Raw genomic sequence first — 22,500 nt, 5'->3', positions numbered from 1 at the left:
ACCATGTTAGGAATTGTCCAGAGCAGGAGAAAATCCCTATAGCAAACCTCTCCTGCTCTGGAAAGTTCCTGACATGGACAGAGGTGTCAGCAGAGAGCACTGTGGTCAGACAGAAAAGAACAAAGAACTACACAACTTCCTGTGGATCATACAGCAGCTGATACTGGTACTAAAAGGGTCAATATTTTTTAATAGAAATAATTTATAAATCTGTTTAACTTTCTGGCTCCAGTTGATGAAAAAAAAAAAAAATAATTTAAGAAAATTTCCACTGAAGTACCCCTTTAACTAGCTGATGGATTGGGGGGTCTTACTACTGGGACCCCCCCTGATCACAAGAACCTAGGTCAGATTAAATACCACGGAGCACTGAATTTGGCTTTGTTCCAAAGTCCCATAGACGGTTAATAGAACAGTGGTTGAGCAGGTGAGCTGACCCCCGGTGATACCGCCTTCCGCAAAACCAGCCGGGGACTCGTGGGGGTTGTAGTTGTCTTTGGTATATTACTTGTATAAGTAGGTCACTGTGGATCACTTGTAAGAACAGCGCCTCTAATGGTCTTCTATGGTTTTGCATTTGACAGATTCCAGTGGAGTTGATCTCCATCACAAGAAGCTGATCAAGCGGACGTTCCTCTGTTGTGAGGTAAGGACACATCCCATGGAATGGTTTACTGGCATCCATTTTCATATTGTTGGTAGTTGTTCCTATCGAAAGATCTCAAAATATATGGTAGAAAACCCTGAGGTGCCTTAATTGATATAAATCCTATGTACAGTGGTCCCTTAAAGGGGTAGTCCAGTGGTGAAAAACTTATCCCCTATCCTAAGCATAAGGGATAAGTTTGAGATCGCGGGGGGTCCGACCGCTGGGGCCCCCTGCGTTCTCTCTGTACGGGGCCCCGGCTCTCCGCCCAGATAGTGGGTGTCGACCCCCCCACTAAGCGGCCGCCGACACGCCCCCTCAATACATCTCAATGGCAGAGCCGTAGATTGCCGAAGGCAGCGCTTCTGCTCTGCCATAGAGTTGTATTGAGGGGGCGTGTCGGCCTCCGCTTTGTACGGAGGTCGACACGCCCCCTTCCCGCGGGCTGTCGGGGCTCCATACAGGAGATCGCGGGGGGCCCCAGCGGTCGGACCCCCCGCGATCTGCAACTTATCCCCTATCCTTAGGATAGGGGATAATTTGTTCACCACTGAGTCACCACTGGACTACTCCTTTAAGTTAGAATATGAATCGGATCCAGGACGACCGTTGCATGGTGAAACCTTTGTATGTTGAGACAAATGGAAACCTGGTTCTGAAGCCTGTTCTGAAGCCCCAAAATGTCATCCAAAAATAGGCAAAAGTGAGGATTAAAGAAAAATAAGTAGATAACTAATATAGTTAAAGCAAATCCTTACATATAAAGGTAAGGCTGCGTTAACACGGCCGTCTAGACCCGTCCCATTCTTCTCCCGTCAAAATTAAAAACAGACTTTTTAAAGAAAGGACAATAACTGATGCAAACGGATGTTATCTGTTTGGATCCGTTATTGTTCAGTTAATAAACCCCCCAAAAAGTATTGTATTGTATTGTAAAAAAGAGTATTGTTTTACATTTGATGTTCTAATAGCCGTGGTTATTTGGTTCTCTTTTTTGGCTATATCTCTTTTGTAGGAATCAATATTGGAGTATTTTTTAAACTATCATTAAAAGTTACGTTTTATTTCGGTACCTCAGGGTTTTCCACCATATACCGTATATACTCGAATATAAGCCGACCCGAATATAAGCCGAGGCCCCTAATTTTACCCCAAAAACCCAGGAAAAGTTATTGACTCGACTATAAGCCTAGGGTGGGAAATACATCATTCCCCCATGTAATCATCCAGACCCCCACCATCATCCCCCCCATTTCATCATTACCACCTGTCAACCCCTTCATCAGTGGTCTTCAACCTGCGGACCTCCAGATGTTGCAAAACTACAACTCCCAGCATGCCCGGACAGCCATCGGCTGTCCGGGCATGCTGGGTGTTGTAGTTTTGAAACCTCTGGAGGTCTGCAGGTTGAAGACCACTGCTGCGTTCGTCATCATCCAGCCTCCCCTCCCCTTTTGTTTTGTACTCGCCTCCTCTCAGCGGGAAGGAAGGGTGAGCATGTCCGGGCCATCTATGCTGCAGGGACCGTCCGGTGGGGAGGGTTAGTCGTTCCGGGCTGTCCATTTTCACCCAGTGGGGGGGGCCTCTTCTCCGCGCCCGGACTGTTGACGTTGCCTTGACGACGACGCACAGGGATGTTGCGCATGAATGTCCCTGTGCGTCGTCGTCAAGGCAACGTCCCTACGCCGGGGCCGAAGCACGGAGAAGAGGCCCCCCTGGTGAAAATGGACAGCCCGGAACGACTAACCATCCCCACCGGACGGTCCCTGCAGCATAGATGGCCCGGACCAGCTCACCCTAACGTCCCGCCGAGGGGAGGTGAGTACAAAACAAAAAGGCGGTGGGGGGGCTGGATGATGACGAAGGCCGCAGTGGTCTTCAACCTGCGGACCTCCAGAGGTTTCAAAAGTACAACACTCAGCATGCCCGGGCTTGCTGGGAGTTGTAGTTTTGCAACATCTGGAGGTCTGGAGGTTGAAGACCACTGATGAAGGGGTTGACAGTCGGACAGTTCACTCGAATAGAAGCCGAGGGGGGGCGTTTTCAGCACAAAAAATCGTGCTGAAAAACTCTGCTTATACTCGAGTAAATACGGTATTGTTGAGTTTTCTTTAGTCTCCGAGAGGTGATATCATCAGGGTTATGTTTTCTTTCATTAGGTCATAAATTGTATGAATTGTAGAATTAGAAATGGCCGTTCTTATTCTTTCATTTGGAGGTTGACAGATAGAAATGTTCTCCCTCCAGCCAAGTGTTATCCTGTATAAATGTTCCGTCCATAGCGCAGATCAGATGTGATGGACGGTAGAGATCTCTACTCTCATTGGGACATTTACCCACAAAAGCCATATAGACAACAATTTATAGAACCCAGAATATTAACGTTGGTAGAACTAAGGGGACATTTACATTAGGGCTGCAATGGAAATCGTTGTCAGAAACTTCCAGTTTAATATTATAATTGGTGGTTAGGAGGGGCGTGGCCTATGTCAGTAGGGGCGTGGCCTGGTAAAATAGCATCTATTTTTACAACTTTCCCTGTCGTTTGGCCCCTCAGTCTCCCCCTAAAGGCCCCGTTACGTCTCCCGCCCCCTCAATGCAAGTCTAAGGGAGGGGGCGTGACATCGGTCACGCCCCCTCCCATAGACTTGCATTGAGGGGGCGGGGTGTGACGTCAGTTGCTCCCGGCTCCAGCGTTCGGAACAGTTTGCTCCAAACGCTGAGCAGCCGAGTACCACTGCAACCTCTGGTGCTTTTTTCAAGATGCTGCTGGCGTGCACTGTGCGGCCTACTGAGACCGCAGCCTGGAGTGCAGTCCGGAAGCCAGCGCGCCTCCAGTGACACGAACCCTGCGGTTCTGACATCATGGGAGCCCACCCCTCTGTCCGCCCAGAGACTCTGTTCTCTATCGTGTTCAGTGATAGATCTTTCTGATTCCAGGAGGACGGCCATCACTAAGGTCTGTGCACTGCTCCTTCTTCCCTGCAGCGAAGCTCTGAGGTTAACCCTTCAGGTGCTGTCCCTCCCCTCTTTACCCTCTGTTAACTCTTCAAGTCCTGTCCCCACTGGCCCCATTTAAACCTATAATCCGAAAGTAGCCGTATAGTGAGCCAAAACTCGGATACTCTGGAAAGTGACCCAAACATAGTCACTAAGGCTGGGTTCACACCACTTTTTTGCGATACAGTTCCTGTATCAAGTTTTTGATGAAAAACGGATTCTTTAAAACTGGACTAAACTGTATCACAATGTGTGTACAAACTTTAACCCATATACGGTTTGAAAAATGGTGTCCAGTTACATACGTTTTAAAGAAAAAAACATCAGTTTTTAAATTCTTACTCCATTATGAATAAAGTTTCACTTGTTTGATTGAAATTCCATGAAAAAAACTGTGCAAAGTCAAAAACCGTATGGTGCAAACCGGAGGGAACCATCTGCACACACTGTTCTGTACGGATCCCATTGACTCCCATGTTTAAAAAAATCTGTATACATTTTTTTTTTGACCCGGACCAAAAACCGTGGTAGACTACGGTTTTGGGTACAGGAAAAAAAACTGACAAAACCGTACAGGATGCAAAACGTATGCAACCGGATGCATCTTTTGGCATACGGTGTTCAATATGGTTCTGTACGGTTTCCAATTGAAAAAGTATACGGGAACTGTACTGCAAAAACGTAATGTGAATGCAGCCTAACTCTTGTTCTTCTATGCTGTATCTAGTAGTGCATTGTGTTCGGTGAGATACGACTTTGGTTTGCTCCTCTGACCTGTGTTTATTACCTTTTTCGCTCATTCTTGCCATTATAACAATTACATTGTATTTCCCGTGGTTTATTATGAATGAGAAAACAGCCAATACTGTTGCGGGGCTTAGAAGTTGGCGAACCGGGCGGGATGATTGCAATCTATCATATTCACTGGGGCAATGAGGAGCATTAACTAGAAGTCTCATTTGTAATTACCCCGGCTGTCGGCGGTCGCGGCTACCGGTGGATGAGATACAACGTCCCTTTTGCTCTTGCCTTTTGGAGAGGTCACCCGCTTCTCAAAACTGTTTACTGCTGAGAAGGGCGAATATCAAATGGCGAGCCTCGGAGTTTACGCTGCTAGGGTAGTTTTTATTCCTAATTGAGTCGGTCATAAAGCATACCAATTAAACCAGGTAACCTTTTAAGACGCCGCCGTGACGTCTCATTTGAATAAAACCTCCGCCCGGCTCCAACTTGGCGCTTTATCTCTCCAGGACAGCGGGTTGCCCTGTGCCCCCTGTTACACGGGAGATTTAAAGAGCAATCCGGGAAGAGGAACCATATTGGTTATACGCTACTAATGTCATCCCTTTCCCTGCTGCCACCCGTCCAGTATTACACCGCAACTACAGCTCAGATACATTAACTGAATCAGTGTTTCCCAACAAGGGTGCCTCCAGCTGTTGCAAAATGGTGCAAATACTACAGCTCCCAGCATTTTTATAGATTTTGTACCTTGGGCAATTATCCTATGTTGATTCTACTTGGTGCTTTGTTTCCAGAGTCCCCTGATGTTGATGCCGCCACAGGTGAAACTTGTAGGGATGTGAAACATGTTGGGAAATGGGTGAAACATGTAGGGATGTGTATAGTACAGTGATCTGCAAATTGGAGGCCTCCAGATGTAGCAAAACTACAACTCCCAGCATGCCTGGCTGTCCGGGCATGCTGGGGGTTATAGTTTTGCAACAGCTGGAGGCACCCTGGTTGGGAAACACCGATCTGAATAGATGCAGAGGGCTTTAATTTTTCACAGCAATGCTATGTTTAAATTAGGACCCCCCCCCCCCCCCCCCAAATAAAACGTGCAGAAAGTCTGTGTTGATTCTACTTGGTGGTTTGTTTCCAGAGTCCCCTGATGCCCTGATGATGCCGCCACAGGTGAAACATGTAGGGAAACAGGTGAAACATGTAGGGACATGTACAGTGATCTGCAAATTGGAGGCCTCCAGATGTAGCAAAACTATAACTCCCAGCACGCCCTGTCCGGGCATGCAGGGAGTTGTAGTTTTGCAACTGCTGTAGGCACCCTGGTTGGGAAACACCGATCTGAATAGATGCAGAGGGCTTTAATTTTTCACAGCAATACTATGTTTAGTATGTTTAAATTCGGACTCCCCCCAAATAAAAAATGCAGAAAGTCTGTGTTGATTTTACTTGGTGCTTTGTTTCCAGAGTCCCCTGATGATGATGCTGCCACAGGTGAAACATGTAGGGACATGAAACATGTAGGGAAACGGGTGAAACATGTAAGGATGTGTTTAGTACAGTGATCTGCAAATTGGATGCCTCCAGATGTAGCAAAACTACAACTCCCAGCAAGCCCGGACAGCCAAAGGCTGTCCGGGCATGCTGGGAGTTGTAGTTTTGCAACTGCTGTAGGCACCTTGGTTGGGAAACACCGATCTGAATAGATGCAGAGGGCTTTAATTTTTCACAGCAATACTATGTTTAAATTAGGACCCCCCCCCCCAAATAAAAAATGCAGAAAGTCTGTGCACATAATACAGCCGCTACTTTGGTGTTTTAATAATATGCATGGTATCTGTTACCGAGACATTTCATAGCTGGGAAGTGAGTGTAACGGACTCGACAAGAAATGTGTTATTCACAGGCGGGTTTATACATAAGCCGGATGGGATGGCGTTTAAAGAACCGTGAAACGAGAAAAATACAGTCATATAAATTCAGCTTTAGAGTCCACAGCGATGACAGCGAAATTGTACAATTCCGAGACCGTGCAACATTACATGTGAGAAGTGTCCACAATGCATCAAATGCCTATACCGTATCTGGTGCCTGCCAGACTGTACACAGAGAGAGCGGTACATAAAGAAAAGAACCTCAGCCAGAGGGGGCAGTATTCTAGTATATTCTACATAGAGGAGTAGTCAATTTCATTGACATAAGAACAGTATTATATTAGTTATATTCTTGTATATAGGAGACAGTATTATAGTAGTTATATTCTTGTATATAGGAGCAGTATTATATTAGTTATATTCTTGTATATAGGAGCAGTATTATAGTAGTTATATTCTTGTATATAGGAGCAGTATTATAGTAGTTATATTCTTGTATATAGGAGCAGTATTATAGTAATTATATTCTTGTATATAGGAGCAGTATTATAGTAGTTATATTCTTGTATATAGGAGCAGTATTATAGTAGTTATATTCTTGTATATAGGAGCAGTATTATAGTAGTTATATTCTTGTATAGAGGAGCAGTATTTTAGTAGTTATATTCTTGTATATAGGAGCAGTAATATAGTAGTTATATTCTTGTATATAGGAGACAGTATTATAGCAGTTATATTCTTGTATATAGGAGCAGTATTATAGTAGTTATATTCTTGTATATAGGAGCAGTATTATAGTAGTTATATTCTTGTATATAGGAGCAGTATTATAGTAGTTATATTCTTGTATATAGGAGCAGTATTATAGTAGTTATATTCTTGTATAGAGGAGCAGTATTATAGTAGTTATATTCTTGTATATAGGAGGTAGTATTATAGTAGTTATATTCTTGTATATAGGAGCAGTATTATAGTAGTTATATTCTTGTATATAGGAGGCAGTATTGTAGTAGTTATATTCTTGTATATAGGAGGTAGTGTTATAGTAGTTATATTCTTGTATATAGGAGCAGTATTATAGTAGTTATATTCTTGTAAATAGGAGGCAGTATTATAGTAGTTATATTCTTGTATATAGGAGGCAGTATTATAGTAGTTATATTCTTGTATATAGGAGCAGTATTATAGTAGTTATATTCTTGTATATAGGAGCAGTATTATAGTAGTTATATTCTTGTATATAAGAGGCAGTATTATAGTAGTTATATTCTTGTAAATAAGAGGCAGTATTATAGTAGTTATATTCTTGTATATAAGAGCAGTATTATAGTAGTTATATTCTTGTATAGAGGAGCAGTATTATAGTAGTTATATTCTTGTATATAGGAGCAGTATTATAGTAGTTATATTCTTGTATATAGGAGCAGTATTATAGTAGTTATATTCTTGGATATAGGAGCAGTATTATAGTAGTTATATTCTTGGATATAGGAGCAGTATTATAGTAGTTATATTCTTGGATATAGGAGCAGTATTATAGTAGGTATATTCTTGTATATAGGAGCAGTATTATAGTAGTTATATTCTTGGATATAGGAACAGTATTATAGTAGTTATATTCTTGTATATAGGAGCAGTATTATAGTAGTTATATTCTTGTATATAGGAGCAGTATTATAGTAGTTATATTCTTGTATATAGGAGCAGTATTATTGTAGTTATATTCTTGTATATAGGAGCAGTATTATAGTAGTTATATTCTTGTATATAGGGGCAGTATTATAGTAGTTATATTCTTGTATATAGGAGCAGTATTATAGTAGTTATATTCTTGTATATAGGAGCAGTATTATAGTAGTTATATTCTTGTATATAGGAGCAGTATTATAGTAGTTATATTCTTGTCTATAGGAGGCAGCATTATAGTAGTTATATTCTTGTATATAGGAGCAGTATTATAGTAGTAATATTCTTGTATATAGGAGCAGTATTATAGTAGTTATATTCTTGTATATAGAGGCAGTATTATAGTAGTTATATTCTTGTATATAGGAGCAGTATTATTGTAGTTATATTCTTGTATATAGGAGCAGTATTATAGTAGTTATATTCTTGTATATAGAAGCAGTATTATAGTAGTTATATTCTTGTATATAGGAGCAGTATTATTGTAGTTATATTCTTGTATATAGGAGCAGTATTATAGTAGTTATATTCTTGTATATAGGAGCAGTATTATAGTAGTTATATTCTTGTATATAGGAGCAGTATTATAGTAGTTATATTCTTGTATATAGGAGCAGTATTATAGTAGTTATATTCTTGTATATAGGAGCAGTATTATAGTAGTTATACTTTTGTTAAAATCGGTCTTAGAATCAGTGTAGAATAATATTAGATATCTTCTCTTTTTCATCTTTTTTGTCGTTTCCCCCTTCTTTGCTAACTCTGCGAGTGCTGGATCTATAATATATATATTCTATAATGTACCAGGCTTCGCTGTCGCACTCCTGTGGGCACTAAAACTTGGCTGTCATTTCCTGACGGCTTAAATACTTATTCTGAAATACATGAGACATATGTCATGGTTGCTCAGTTATTTACTTTACTTCTAGAGATCTTTATATGGAGCGTTTTCCATTTCACTAGCTTTAAATCCTTTTGTCCGGTGTTCTAAAGTTTTGCTACAACCCATGAGAAAATACAACGGTGTCCTGTCCTGTACGATCTCGTCACTTCCCCTCCACAGCCGGCATTGTTCTCATTCGTTGGGCTGTCGGCGCCCCTCCCCCTCCCCGCATGTCTTCGGCTGGGTTCACACCACGTTTTTGCAATACAGTTCCCATATTATGTTTTTGATAAAAAAACGGATTCCTCAATACCGGACTAAACTGTATCAAAACGTGTGTATACATTTTAACCTGTACACGGTTAAGAACTGTATATGGTTTGAAAAATTATGTTCGGTTGCATCCGTTTTTTAAGAAAAAAAACATATACCGTATCTTTTGCTGTATAAGACTCCCTTTTTCTTCCCCAAAACTGGGGGGGGGGGGGGGGGGGGAGTTGGTGCGTCTTTGACGGCGAATACACACCTATCGCGGCGGTCCACCGCGGTGATATCGCGGTGTCCCGAACAGCTTAGAGGACACCGGGAGGGAACTTACCTGCCTCCTCGGTGTCTGCTCCGTGCCGGGATCCCCTGCATGGCTGGCGCTCTCCTTCGACATCATCACGTCCTCGCGCACGCCGTCCCGTCATCCAATAGGAGCAGCGTGCATAGCGACGTGATGACGGCGACGGAGAGCGTGGATCCCGGGGAAGAAGACGTCCGGGGCGTCGGGGACACGTGAGTACTACCTCCTATACCAGTGGTCTTCAACCTGCGGACCTCCAGATGTTGCAAAACTACAACACCCCTAATGACGGGCGTGTTGTGTGCAGCGCCCCCTAGCTGTGGGTACACAATATGAATGCTCATTCCCTAATGACGGGCGTGTTGTCTGCAGCGCCCCCTAGCTGTGGGTACAAAATATGAATGCTCATTCCCTAATGACGGGCGTGTTGTGTGCAGCGCCCCCTAGCTGTGGGTACACAATATGAATGCTCATTCCCTAATGACAGGCGTGTTGTGTGCAGCGCCCCCTAGCTGTGGGTACACAATATGAATGCTCATTCCCTAATGACGGGTGTGTTGTGTGCAGCGCCCCCTAGCTGTGGGTACACAATATGAATGCTCATTCCCTAATAACAGGCGTGTTGTCTGCAGCGCCCCCTAGCTGTGGGTACACAATTATATGAATGCTCATTCCCTAATGACGGGCGTGTTGTGTGCAGCGCCCCCTAGCTGTGGGTACACAATATGAATGCTCATTCCCTAATGACGGGCATGTTGTGTGCAGCGCCCCCTAGCTGTGGGTACACAATATGAATGCTCATTCCCTAATGATGGGCGTGTTGTGTGCAGTGCCCCCTAGCTGTGGGTACACAATATGAATGCTCATTCCCTAATGACGGGCATGTTGTGTGCAGCGCCCCCTAGCTGTGGGTACACAATATGAATGCTCATTCCCTAATGACGGGCGTGTTGTCTGCAGCGCCCCCTAGCTGTGGGTACACAATATGAATGCTCATTCCCTAATGATGGGCGTGTTGTGTGCAGCGCCACCTAGCTGTGGGTACACAATATGAATGCTCATTCCCTAATGATGGGCGTGTTGTGTGCAGCGCCCCCTAGCTGTGGGTGCACAATATGAATGCTCATTCCCTAATGACGGGCGTGTTGTCTGCAGCGCCACCTAGCTGTGGGTACACAATATGAATGCTCATTCCCTAATGACGGGCGTGTTGTGTGCAGCGCCCCCTAGCTGTGGTTACACAATATGAATGCTCATTCCCTAATGACGGGCGTGTTGTGTGCAGCGCCCCCTAGCTGTGGGTACTTAATTATATGAATGCTCCTTCCCTAATGACGGGCGTGTTGTCTGCAGCGCCACCTAGCTGTGGGTACACAATATGAATGCTCATTCCCTAATGACGGGCGTGTTGTGTGCAGCGCCCCCTAGCTGTGGGTACACAATATGAATGCTCATTCCCTAATGACGGGTGTGTTGTCTGCAGCGCCCCCTAGCTGTGGGTGCACAATATGAATGCTCATTCCCTAATGATGGGCGTGTTGTGTGCAGCGCCCCCTAGCTGTGGGTACACAATATGAATGCTCATTCCCTAATGACGGGTGTGTTGTCTGCAGCGCCCCCTAGCTGTGGGTACACAATATGAATGCTCATTCCCTAATGATGGGCGTGTTGTGTGCAGTGCCCCCTAGCTGTGGGTACACAATATGAATGCTCATTCCCTAATGATGGGCGTGTTGTGTACAGCGCCCCCTAGCTGTGGGTACACAATATGAATGCTCATTCCCTAATGACGGGCGTGTTGTGTGCAGCGCCCCCTAGCTGTGGGTACACAGTATGAATGCTCATTCCCTAATGACGGGCGTGTTGTGTGCAGCGCCCCCTAGCTGTGGGTACACAATATGAATGCTCATTCCCTAATGACGGGCGTGTTGTCTGCAGCGCCCCCTAGCTGTGGGTACACAATATGAATGCTCATTCCCTAATGACAGGCGTGTTGTGTGCAGCACCCCCTAGCTGTGGGTACACAATATGAATTCTCATTCCCTAATGACGGGTGTGTTGTCTGCAGCGCCCCCTAGCTGTGGGTGCACAATATGAATGCTCATTCCCTAATGATGGGCGTGTTGTGTGCAGCGCCCCCTAGCTGTGGGTACACAATATGAATGCTCATTCCCTAATGACGGGTGTGTTGTCTGCAGCGCCCCCTAGCTGTGGGTACACAATATGAATGCTCATTCCCTAATGATGGGCGTGTTGTGTGCAGTGCCCCCTAGCTGTGGGTACACAATATGAATGCTCATTCCCTAATGATGGGCGTGTTGTGTACAGCGCCCCCTAGCTGTGGGTACACAATATGAATGCTCATTCCCTAATGACGGGCGTGTTGTGTGCAGCGCCCCCTAGCTGTGGGTACACAGTATGAATGCTCATTCCCTAATGACGGGCGTGTTGTGTGCAGCGCCCCCTAGCTGTGGGTACACAATATGAATGCTCATTCCCTAATGACGGGCGTGTTGTCTGCAGCGCCCCCTAGCTGTGGGTACACAATATGAATGCTCATTCCCTAATGACAGGCGTGTTGTGTGCAGCGCCCCCTAGCTGTGGGTACACAATATGAATTCTCATTCCCTAATGACGGGTGTGTTGTCTGCAGCGCCCCCTAGCTGTGGGTACACAATATGAATGCTCATTCCCTAATGATGGGCGTGTTGTCTGCAGCGCCCTCTAGCTGTGGGTACACAATATGAATGCTCATTCCCTAATGACGGACATGCTGTGTGCAGCGCCCCCTAGCTGTGGGTACACAATATGAATTCTCATTCCCTAATGACGGGTGTGTTGTCTGCAGCGCCCCCTAGCTGTGGGTACACAATATGAATGCTCATTCCCTAATGACGGGTGTGTTGTCTGCAGCGCCCCCTAGCTGTGGGTACACAATATGAATGCTCATTCCCTAATGATGGGCGTGTTGTGTGCAGTGCCCCCTAGCTGTGGGTGCACAATATGAATGCTCATTCCCTAATGACGGGCGTGTTGTGTGCAGCGCCCCCTAGCTGTGGGTGCACAATATGAATGCTCATTCCCTAATGACGGGCGTGTTATGTGCAGCGCCCCCTAGCTGTGGGTACACAATATGAATGCTCATTCCCTAATGATGGGCGTGTTGTGTACAGCGCCCCCTAGCTGTGGGTACACAATATGAATGCTCATTCCCTAATGACGGGCGTGTTGTGTGCAGCGCCCCCTAGCTGTGGGTACACAATATGAATGCTCATTCCCTAATGACGGGCGTGTTGTCTGCAGCGCCCCCTAGCTGTGGGTACACAATATGAATGCTCATTCCCTAATGACAGGCGTGTTGTGTGCAGCGCCCCCTAGCTGTGGGTACACAATATGAATTCTCATTCCCTAATGACGGGTGTGTTGTCTGCAGCGCCCCCTAGCTGTGGGTACACAATATGAATGCTCATTCCCTAATGATGGGCATGTTGTCTGCAGCGCCCTCTAGCTGTGGGTACACAATATGAATGCTCATTCCCTAATGACGGACATGCTGTGTGCAGCGCCCCCTAGCTGTGGGTACACAATATGAATTCTCATTCCCTAATGACGGGCGTGTTGTGTGCAGCGCCCCCTAGCTGTGGGTACACAATATGAATACTCATTCCCTAATGATGGGCGTGTTGTGTGCAGCGCCCCCTAGCTGTGGGTACACAATATGAATGCTCCTTCCCTAATGACGGGTGTGTTGTGTGCAGCGCCCCCTAGCTGTGGGTACACAATATGAATGCTCATTCCCTAATGACGGGCGTGTTGTGTGTTGCGCCCCCTAGCTGTGGGTACACAATATGAATGCTCCTTCCCTAATGACGGACATGCTGTGTGCAGCGCCCCCTAGCTGTGGGTACACAATATGAATGCTCATTCCCTTATGACAGGCGTGTTGTGTGCAGCGCCCCCTAGCTGAGGGTACACAATATGAATACTCATTCCCTAATGACGGGCGTGTTGTGTGCAGCGCCCCCTAGCTGTGGGTACACAGTATGAATGCTCATTCCCTAATAACAGGCGTGTTGTGTGCAGCGCCCCCTAGCTGTGGGTACACAATATGAATGCTCATTCCCTAATGATGGGCGTGTTGTGTGCAGCGCCCCCTAGCTGTGGGTACACAATATGAATACTCATTCCCTAATGACGGGCGTGTTGTGTGCAGCGCCCCCTAGCTGTGGGTACACAATATGAATGCTCATTCCCTAATGATGGGCGTGTTGTGTGCAGCGCCCCCTAGCTGTGGGTACACAATATGAATGCTCATTCCCTAATGACGGGCGTGTTGTGTGCAGCGCCCCCTAGCTGTGGGTACACAGTATGAATGCTCATTCCCTAATGACGGGCGTGTTGTGTACAGCGCCCCCTAGCTGTGGGTACACAATATGAATGCTCATTCCCTAATGATGGGCGTGTTGTCTGCAGCGCCCCCTAGCTGTGGGTACACAATATGAATACTCATTCCCTAATGACGGGCGTGTTGTGTGCAGCGCCCCCTAGCTGTGGGTACACAATATGAATGCTCATTCCCTAATGACGGGCGTGTTGTGTGCTGCGCCCCCTAGCTGTGGGTACACAATATGAATGCTCATTCCCTAATGACGGACATGCTGTGTGCAGCGCCCCCTAGCTGTGGGTACACAATATGAATGCTCATTCCCTAATGACGGGTGTGTTGTGTGCAGCGCCCCCTAGCTGTGGGTACACAATATGAATACTCATTCCCTAATGACGGGCGTGTTGTGTGCAGCGCCCCCTAGCTGTGGGTACACAATATGAATGCTCATTCCCTAATGATGGGCGTGTTGTGTGCAGCGCCCCCTAGCTGTGGGTACTTAATTATATGAATGCTCATTCCCTTATGACAGGCGTGTTGTGTGCAGCGCCCCCTAGCTGTGGGTACACAATATGAATACTCATTCCCTAATGACGGGCGTGTTGTGTGCAGCGCCCCCTAGCTGTGGGTACACAATATGAATACTCATTCCCTAATGACGGGCGTGTTGTGTGCAGCGCCCCCTAGCTGTGGGTACACAATATGAATGCTCATTCCCTAATGACGGGCGTTTTGTGTGCAGCGCCTCCTAGCTGTGGGTACACAATATGAATGCTCATTCCCTAATGACGGGCGTGTTGTGTGCAGCGCCCCCTAGCTGTGGGTGCACAATTATATGAATGCTCATTGCCTAATGACGGGCGTGTTGTCTGCAGCGCCCCCTAGCTGTGGGTACACAATTATATGAATGCTCATTCCCTAATGACGGGCGTGTTGTGTGCAGCGCCCCCTAGCTGAGGGTACACAATATGAATACTCATTCCCTAATGATGGGCGTGTTGTGTGCAGCGCCCCCTAGCTGTGGTTACACAATATGAATACTCATTCCCTAATGACGGGCGTGTTGTGTGCAGCGCCCCCTAGCTGTGGGTACACAATATGAATGCTCATTCCCTAATGACGGGTGTGTTGTCTGCAGCGCCCCCTAGCTGTGGGTACACAATATGAATACTCATTCCCTAATGATGGGCGTGTTGTGTGCAGCGCCCCCTAGCTGTGGGTACACAATATGAATGCTCATTCCCTAATGATGGGCGTGTTGTGTGCAGCGCCCCCTAGCTGTGGGTACACAATATGAATGCTCATTCCCTAATGACGGGCGTGTTGTCTGCAGCGCCCCCTAGCTGTGGGTGCACAATATGAATGCTCATTCCCTAATGACGGGCGTGTTGTCTGCAGCACCCCCTAGCTGTGGGTACACAATTATATGAATGCTCATTCCCTAATGACGGGCGTGTTGTGTGCAGCGCCCCCTAGCTGTGGGTACACAATTATATGAATGCTCATTCCCTAATGATGGGCGTGTTGTGTGCAGCGCCCCCTAGCTGTGGGTACACAATATGAATGCTCATTCCCTAATGATGGGCGTGTTGTGTGCAGCGCCCCCTAGCTGTGGGTACGCAATATGAATGCTCATTCCCTAATGACGGGCGTGTTGTGTGCAGCGCCCCCTAGCTGTGGGTACACAATATGAATGCTTATTCCCTAATGATGGGCGTGTTGTGTGCTGCGCCCCCTAGCTGTGGGTACACAATATGAATGCTCATTCCCTAATGACGGGCGTGTTGTGTGCAGCGCCCCCTAGCTGTGGGTACACAATATGAATGCTCATTCCCTAATAACAGGCGTGTTGTTTGCAGCGCCCCCTAGCTGTGGGTACACAATATGAATGCTCATTCCCTAATGACGGCGTGTTGTGTGCAGCGCCCCCTAGCTGTGGGTACACAATATGAATGCTCATTCCCTAATGACGGGCGTGTTGTGTGCAGCGCCCCCTAGCTGTGGGTACACAATATGAATGCTCATTCCCTAATGACGGGCGTGTTGTGTGTAGCGCCCCCTAGCTGTGGGTACACAATATGAATGCTCATTCCCTAATGACGGGCGTGTTGTGTGTAGCGCCCCCTAGCTGTGGGTACACAATATGAATGCTCATTCCCTAATGACGGGCGTGTTCTGTGCTGCGATCGTCTTTTCTTGTCATTCTCTCTCATCTTGTAAGAGGCAGAAATACAATTTCACACTTTGTTTCGTTTTTCCGCTCCTTTTGCTAATTTCTTGTGCTTTTTGGAGTCTCGCTCGTGTTTTCAGACCGCGCTCACTCACATCATTGAGCGGCCGCTCGAGCACATTAACTTCATTTACCTCTCTGCTTTCTTCTTCAGTCTAAAGAGTAATTTTTTTAGTTTTCAGCTTAAAAACAAATCGCAGGTGTATAGGAGGCACTGGAGGCGCGCCAGCCGCTGCGCAGGGCACCGGGAATTAACCCTCTGTTGTTGGGAACGTAGATTTGGAAGATGAGATCTTGGTTGCTTAGTTGAATTTTGGGATCTTCTTGCAACAGCAGATTAGATACAGTAAAATCCTTTTAATCAGAAGTCTGATAATTCAGAGCGAACTTTTTTTACTGATTAATGGAATTTTTCCGTAAATACCGATTCTTAAAGGGGTACTACGCTGCCCTGCTTCGGAATCTTTTCTCCGCTCCCCAGCGTCCGGAAGTTTCTTGTTCCGAACACAGCGTGCTGGCTTCCGTGTTCATGGCCGCCCCTCGTGATGTCACACCCGCCCCCTCAACGAAAGTCTATGGGAAGGGGGCGCGACGGCCGTCGCGCCCCCTTCCCATAGACTTTCGTTGAGGGGGCGGGCGTGACATCACGAGGGGCGGCCCTGAACACGGAAGCCCACACGCAGGGTTCGGAACAAGAAACTTCCGGACGCTGGGGAGCGTCACCCCTCACATTATACAGCCATGGCCGTAAATGTTGGCACCCCTGACATTTTTCTAGAAAATGAAGTATTTCTCACAGAAAAGGATTGCAGTAACACATGTTTTGCTATACACATGTTTATTCCCTTTGTGTGTATTGGAACTAAACCAAAAAAGGAGGAAAAAAAGCAAATTGGACATAATGTCACCAAACTCCAAAAATGTTCTGGACAAAATTATTGGCACCCTTTCAAAATTGTGGAAAAATTGTTCCAAGCATGTGATGCTCCTTTATACTCACCTGGGGCAAGTAACAGGTTTGTGCAAAATAAAAATCACACCTGAAAGCAGATAAAAAGGAGAGAAGTTCACTTAGTCTTTGCATTGTGTGTCTGTGTGTGCCACACTAAGCATGGACAACAGAAAGAGGAGAAGAAAACTGTCTGAGGACTTGAGAACCAAAATTGTGGAAAAATATCAACAATCTCAAGGTTACAAGTCCATCTCCAGAGATCTAGATTTGTCTTTATCCTCAGTGTGTAACATTATCAAGAAGTTAAAACCCATGGCACTGTAGGTAATCTCCCTGGGTGTGGACGGAAGGGAAAAATAACAAAAATATATATAAAATAATAAATGTAATAATTTTGCAATTTTCTATAATTATATATACATTACATTACTTATCCTGTACTGATCCTGAGTTATATCCTGTATTATACTCCAGAGCTGTACTCACTATTCTGCTGGTGAGGTCACTGTGTACATACATTACATTACTTATCCTGTACTGATCCTGAGTTATATCCAGTATTATACCCCAGAGCTGCACTCACTATTCTGCTGGTGAGGTCACTGTGTACATACATTACATTACTTATCCTGTACTGATCCTGAGTTATATCCAGTATTATACCCCAGAGCTGTACTCACTATTCTGCTGTTGAGATCACTGTGTACATACATTACATTACTTATCCTGTACTGATCCTGAGTTATATCCTGTATTATACTCCAGAGATGTACTCACTATTCTGCTGGTGAGGTCACTGTGTACATACATTACATTACTTATCCTGTACTGATCCTGAGTTATATCCTGTATTATACCCCAGAGCTGCACTCACTATTCTGCTGGTGAGGTCACTGTGTACATACATTACATTCCTTATCCTGTACTGATCCTGAGTTATATCCTGTATTATACTCCAGAGCTGTACTCACTATTCTGCTGGTGAGGTCACAGTGTACATACATTACATTACTTATCCTGTACTGATCCTGAGTTATGTCCTGTATTATACTCCAGAGCTGTACTCACTATTCTGCTGGTGAGGTCACTGTGTACATACAGTACATTACTGATCCTGTACTGATCCTGAGTTATATCCTGTATTATACTCCAGAGCTGTACTCACTATTCTGCTGGTGAGGTCACAGTGTACATACATTACATTACTTATCCTGTACTGATCCTGAGTTATGTCCTGTATTATACTCCAGAGCTGTACTCACTATTCTGCTGGTGAGGTCACTGTGTACATACAGTACATTACTGATCCTGTACTGATCCTGAGTTATATCCTGTATTATACTCCAGAGCTGTACTCACTATTCTGCTGGTGAGGTCACTGTGTACATACAGTACATTACTGATCCTGTACTGATCCTGAGTTATATCCTGTATTATACTCCAGAGCTGTACTCACTATTCTGATGGTGGGGGTCACTGTGTACATACATTACATTACTTATCCTGTACTGATCCTGAGTTATATCCTGTATTATACTCCAGAGCCGTACTCACTATTCTGCTGGTGAGGTCACTGTGTACATACATCACATTACTTATCCTGTACTGATCCTGAGTTATATCCTGTATTATACTCCAGAGCTGTACTCACTATTCTGCTGGTGAGGTCACTGTGTACATACATCACATTACTTATCCTGTACTGATCCTGAGTTATATCCTGTATTATACTCCAGAGCCGTACTCACTATTCTGCTGGTGAGGTCACTGTGTACATACATCACATTACTTATCCTGTACTGATCCTGAGTTATATCCTGTATTATACTCCAGAGCCGTACTCACTATTCTGCTGGTGAGGTCACTGTGTACATACATTACATTACTTATCCTGTACTGATCCTGAGTTATATCCTGTATTATACTCCAGAGCTGTACTCACTATTCTGCTGGTGAGGTCACTGTGTACATACATTACTTATCCTGTACTGATCCTGAGTTATATCCTGTAGCTGTTTTACAGGTGAATAATAAAATGTGATTATGAGATATTGATAGATTCCTGCAGATAACATCACTTCTTATGCTTTTCATTCTTAATTAATTTTGTCTTGATAGTGCTGCCACCTAGTGGCCATGACATCTGATTTACAGAATTTAGATTTATCCTTGTTATTTCTCTTCTCGTTATTTTGTGATCTTTAATCTTTTAATGAAATTATCTGGAGAATGTTCAGCATTGTGCTCTGTTACATCTCTCCTGTGTAACACCATGTAGCGTGCGGTGTAGAGTTGTGTGTTCTTTGGGCCACGTATTCTCATTACCCGCCGCTTCATTTATGAACCCACGTATCTGTGAGGGATCACGGTGTCTGCGCCGCGCTCCCTCCGCAGCTAATACATCTCTGCTTTTCCTCTTTAAATATTTAAAACCTGACAACATCCTGAGCAAAACAAGTAGCAGATTTGTGTCTTCCCTCCCTGAATGTTTTCAGATCTTTGAAACATTGTAGCAAGTTTTGTTTCTTTTATGTTTTGCAAATAGCAAGTCATAATGATTAACACACCGTACATACTCGAGTATAAGCCGAGTTTTTAAGCACGATTTTTCGTTCTTAAAACGCCCTCCCTCGGCTTATACTCGAGTGAATTCTCCACTTGTCAATCCCTTCTCAGTGGCTTTCAACCTGCGGACCTCCAGAAGTTGCAAAACTACAACTCCCAGCATGCCCGGACAGCCATCGGCTGTCCGGGCATGCTGGGAGTTGTAGTTTTGAAACCTCTGGAGGTCCGCAGGTTGAAGACCACTGAGGCCTTTGTCATCATTCAGACACCCCCTTTAGTTTTCTACTCACTTACCCTCTGTGGGAAGGAAGGGTGAGCTGGTCCGGGCCATCTATGCTGCAGGGACCGCTTCTCCGCACTCCATGCCCGACCCTGGACTAGTGACGTTGCCTGGACGACTAAGCACAGGGATGCGCATGAACGTCCCTGTGCGTCGTCGTCAAGGCAACGTCACTAGTCCGGGGCCGAGCGCGGAGAAGAGGCCCCCCCCCCCCCCCCTGGTGAAAATAGACAGCCCAGAATGACTAACCCTCCCCACCGGACGGTCCCTGCTTCATAGATGCCCCGGACCAGCTCACCCTTCCCACCGAGGGTAAGTGAGTAGAAAACTAAAGGGGGTGTCTGAATGATGAGGAAGGCCGCAGTGGTCTTAAACCTGTGGACCTCCAGAGGTTTCAAAACTACAACTCCCCGCATGCCCGGACAGCTGATGGCTGTCCGTGCATGCTGGGAGTTGTAGTTCTGCAACATCTGGAGGTCCGCAGGTTGAAGACCACTGATGAAGGGTTTGACAGGCGGTGATGATGAAGGGAGTGATGATGACAGGGGGATGATGACGGGGGTCTGGATGATGACAGGGTGATGATGGAGTGATAATGACAGGGGGAGAGATGACGGGGATCTGGATGATAACGGGGGGGGGGGGGATGATGTATTTCCCACCCTAGGCTTATAGTCGAGTCAATAACTTTTCCTGGGTTTTTTCGGTTTAAAATTAGGGGCCTCGGCTTATATTCGGGTTGGCTTATTCTCGAGTGTGTGTATATATATATATGGTACCTGCTGTTAAATCAAGCATTTACTTACAGCAGAGACAGCCAGGGTCCCTACAGCTGTTGCAAAACTACTACTACTGCCACCCCTGGACCCCCTAACCCCCCTCCCCACCCCTCTTTTTCCATCTAATATTAGATTTTCCGGCTGTAGCTCCTTTCATCCACTCACTCCTCGAAGCCCTGACACAGATTTCCTTGCGGACACTTGTTTCTGTATGAGGATCTTTACACCTATCGCAGTTCTCATTAGAGTGGAGCAGGAGCCGGGCGCTGCCAGCTGCCTCTAATTAGCTTTGATTGCCGGGATTAATGTGACGGGCAGAGGGGGCGCGCGCTGGCACACTGTTGGTTTGTGGGTCAGTGATCTGCACGTTGACCTCTGAACGTTCTGCATATTCTCTGTTTCATGATCAAATAAATCTCGAATTTGACCCCAAAACAGGCAAATAAAGTAGCACAATGCAGGTTAGAATCTGCTGTGGCAATTTCCAGTCCATAAGAGTTTGCACCGACCCATTTGTAGCTTTAGCCCCACCCCCGAGGAGTCCCAATATTTGCAGATTATCACTTGGGGGAGTCCAACCTCGAGAGAGAATGTATTATTCACTCTCCTCTTGGCTTCTGGACTAAAGCCTTCCAGTATGTCAGAGTTTGCTTCTGAGGGATAGTGTTATAGGAGCTTATCTTTTTGTGGTTTGTGTTGGCAATCTTGATTATGGTTTCCATAGCAAACAGCAGAATTGTGAGTTAAGCTCTGGGATATAAAGCAGACTTTAACCCCTTGGTGACAGTATAGCAGAGGATGACACAGGAGCTGTGTACAGAACGTGCTGTGGGAGTCAGCTGTATGTTGGGTAAGATAGAATAGAACCTGGATGTTTATCTTCCAAAATGATGTAATAACAACAACCATGGTATCTAATTGCTATAAATAGAGGAATTGGGGCTCCACAATCAGCCTGTTGGTGCCCCCGTAAGGTGTCACAGACAAACCACAGAGAAGGCATTGTAGCACCCACCTTCAGATACACTAAATGTAATATACTCCAACTATCCCCTACAGACACTGATAGAGATGTACTGCAGCTGACCCTCCCCTCACAGACACTGAAGTAGAGAGACTGCAACTTTCTCCTTCACAAACAGACTGAAGGAGAGCTTCTGCAGCTGCTTCTGCTCCCACTCAAAGACAGTAATGGAGAGATACTGCAGCTGCTCCTCCTCCCCTCAAAGACACTAAATAAGAGACAGACTTATTCCCCCCTGCTCATTCCCCCCCTTCAGACACAGAAGGAGAGATGCTGCAGCTGCACATCCTCCTCTCACAGACACTGAAGGAGAGAGAAAGCAGCTGCACCTCCTCCCCTCACGGACACTAAATAAGAGAGACTGCAGCTCCTCACCCTCAGACACTGATAGAGATACTGCAGCTGCTCATCCCCCCCCCCCCCCCCCCTTCAGACCCAGAAGGAGAGATGCACACTGATGGAGAGATACTGCAGCTGCTCCTCCTCACCTCAAAGACACTTAATAAAATAGACTGCAGCTCCTCCCCCTCAGACACTGATAGAGATACTGCAGCTGCTCATCCCCCCCCCCCCTTCAGACACAGAAGGAGAGATACACACTGATGGAGAGATACTGCAGCTGCTCACCTCCCCCCCCCCCCCCCTTCCGACTCAGGAGAGATACACACTGATGGAGAGATACTGCAGCTCCTCCTCCTCACCTCAAAGACACTAAATAAGATAGAGACTGCAGCCTCTCCCCCCCCCCCCCCCTTCCGACACAGAAGGAGAGATATACACTCATGGAGATATACTGCAGCTGCTCCTCCTCCCTTAATGCAGTTTTTCCCAACCAGGATTCCTCCAGGTGTTGCAAAACTAACAACTCCCATCATGCCCGGACAG

At 46.1% G+C, this 22,500-nt stretch overlaps 1 protein-coding gene across 5 annotated transcripts in view; it reads left to right on the top strand.

Annotated features, from left to right (window-relative positions):
* TSNARE1 (t-SNARE domain containing 1) overlaps window positions 1-22,500 on the top strand; it is a 364,151-nt gene that overhangs the window by 35,840 nt on the left and 305,811 nt on the right. For all 5 annotated transcript variants that reach the window (XM_056522868.1, XM_056522867.1, XM_056522866.1 and 2 more), the window contains exon 2: window positions 585-646. The gene's annotated coding sequence lies outside the window, so the exon portion shown is untranslated. The remainder of the gene's footprint in view (window positions 1-584; window positions 647-22,500) is intronic.

This window comes from Hyla sarda, chromosome 5, assembly GCF_029499605.1.
Source record: "Hyla sarda isolate aHylSar1 chromosome 5, aHylSar1.hap1, whole genome shotgun sequence".
NCBI lineage: Eukaryota > Metazoa > Chordata > Amphibia > Anura > Hylidae > Hyla > Hyla sarda.
Note: the sequence above shows the minus strand (reverse complement) of the source record. Positions and strands in the feature narration are given on the sequence as shown.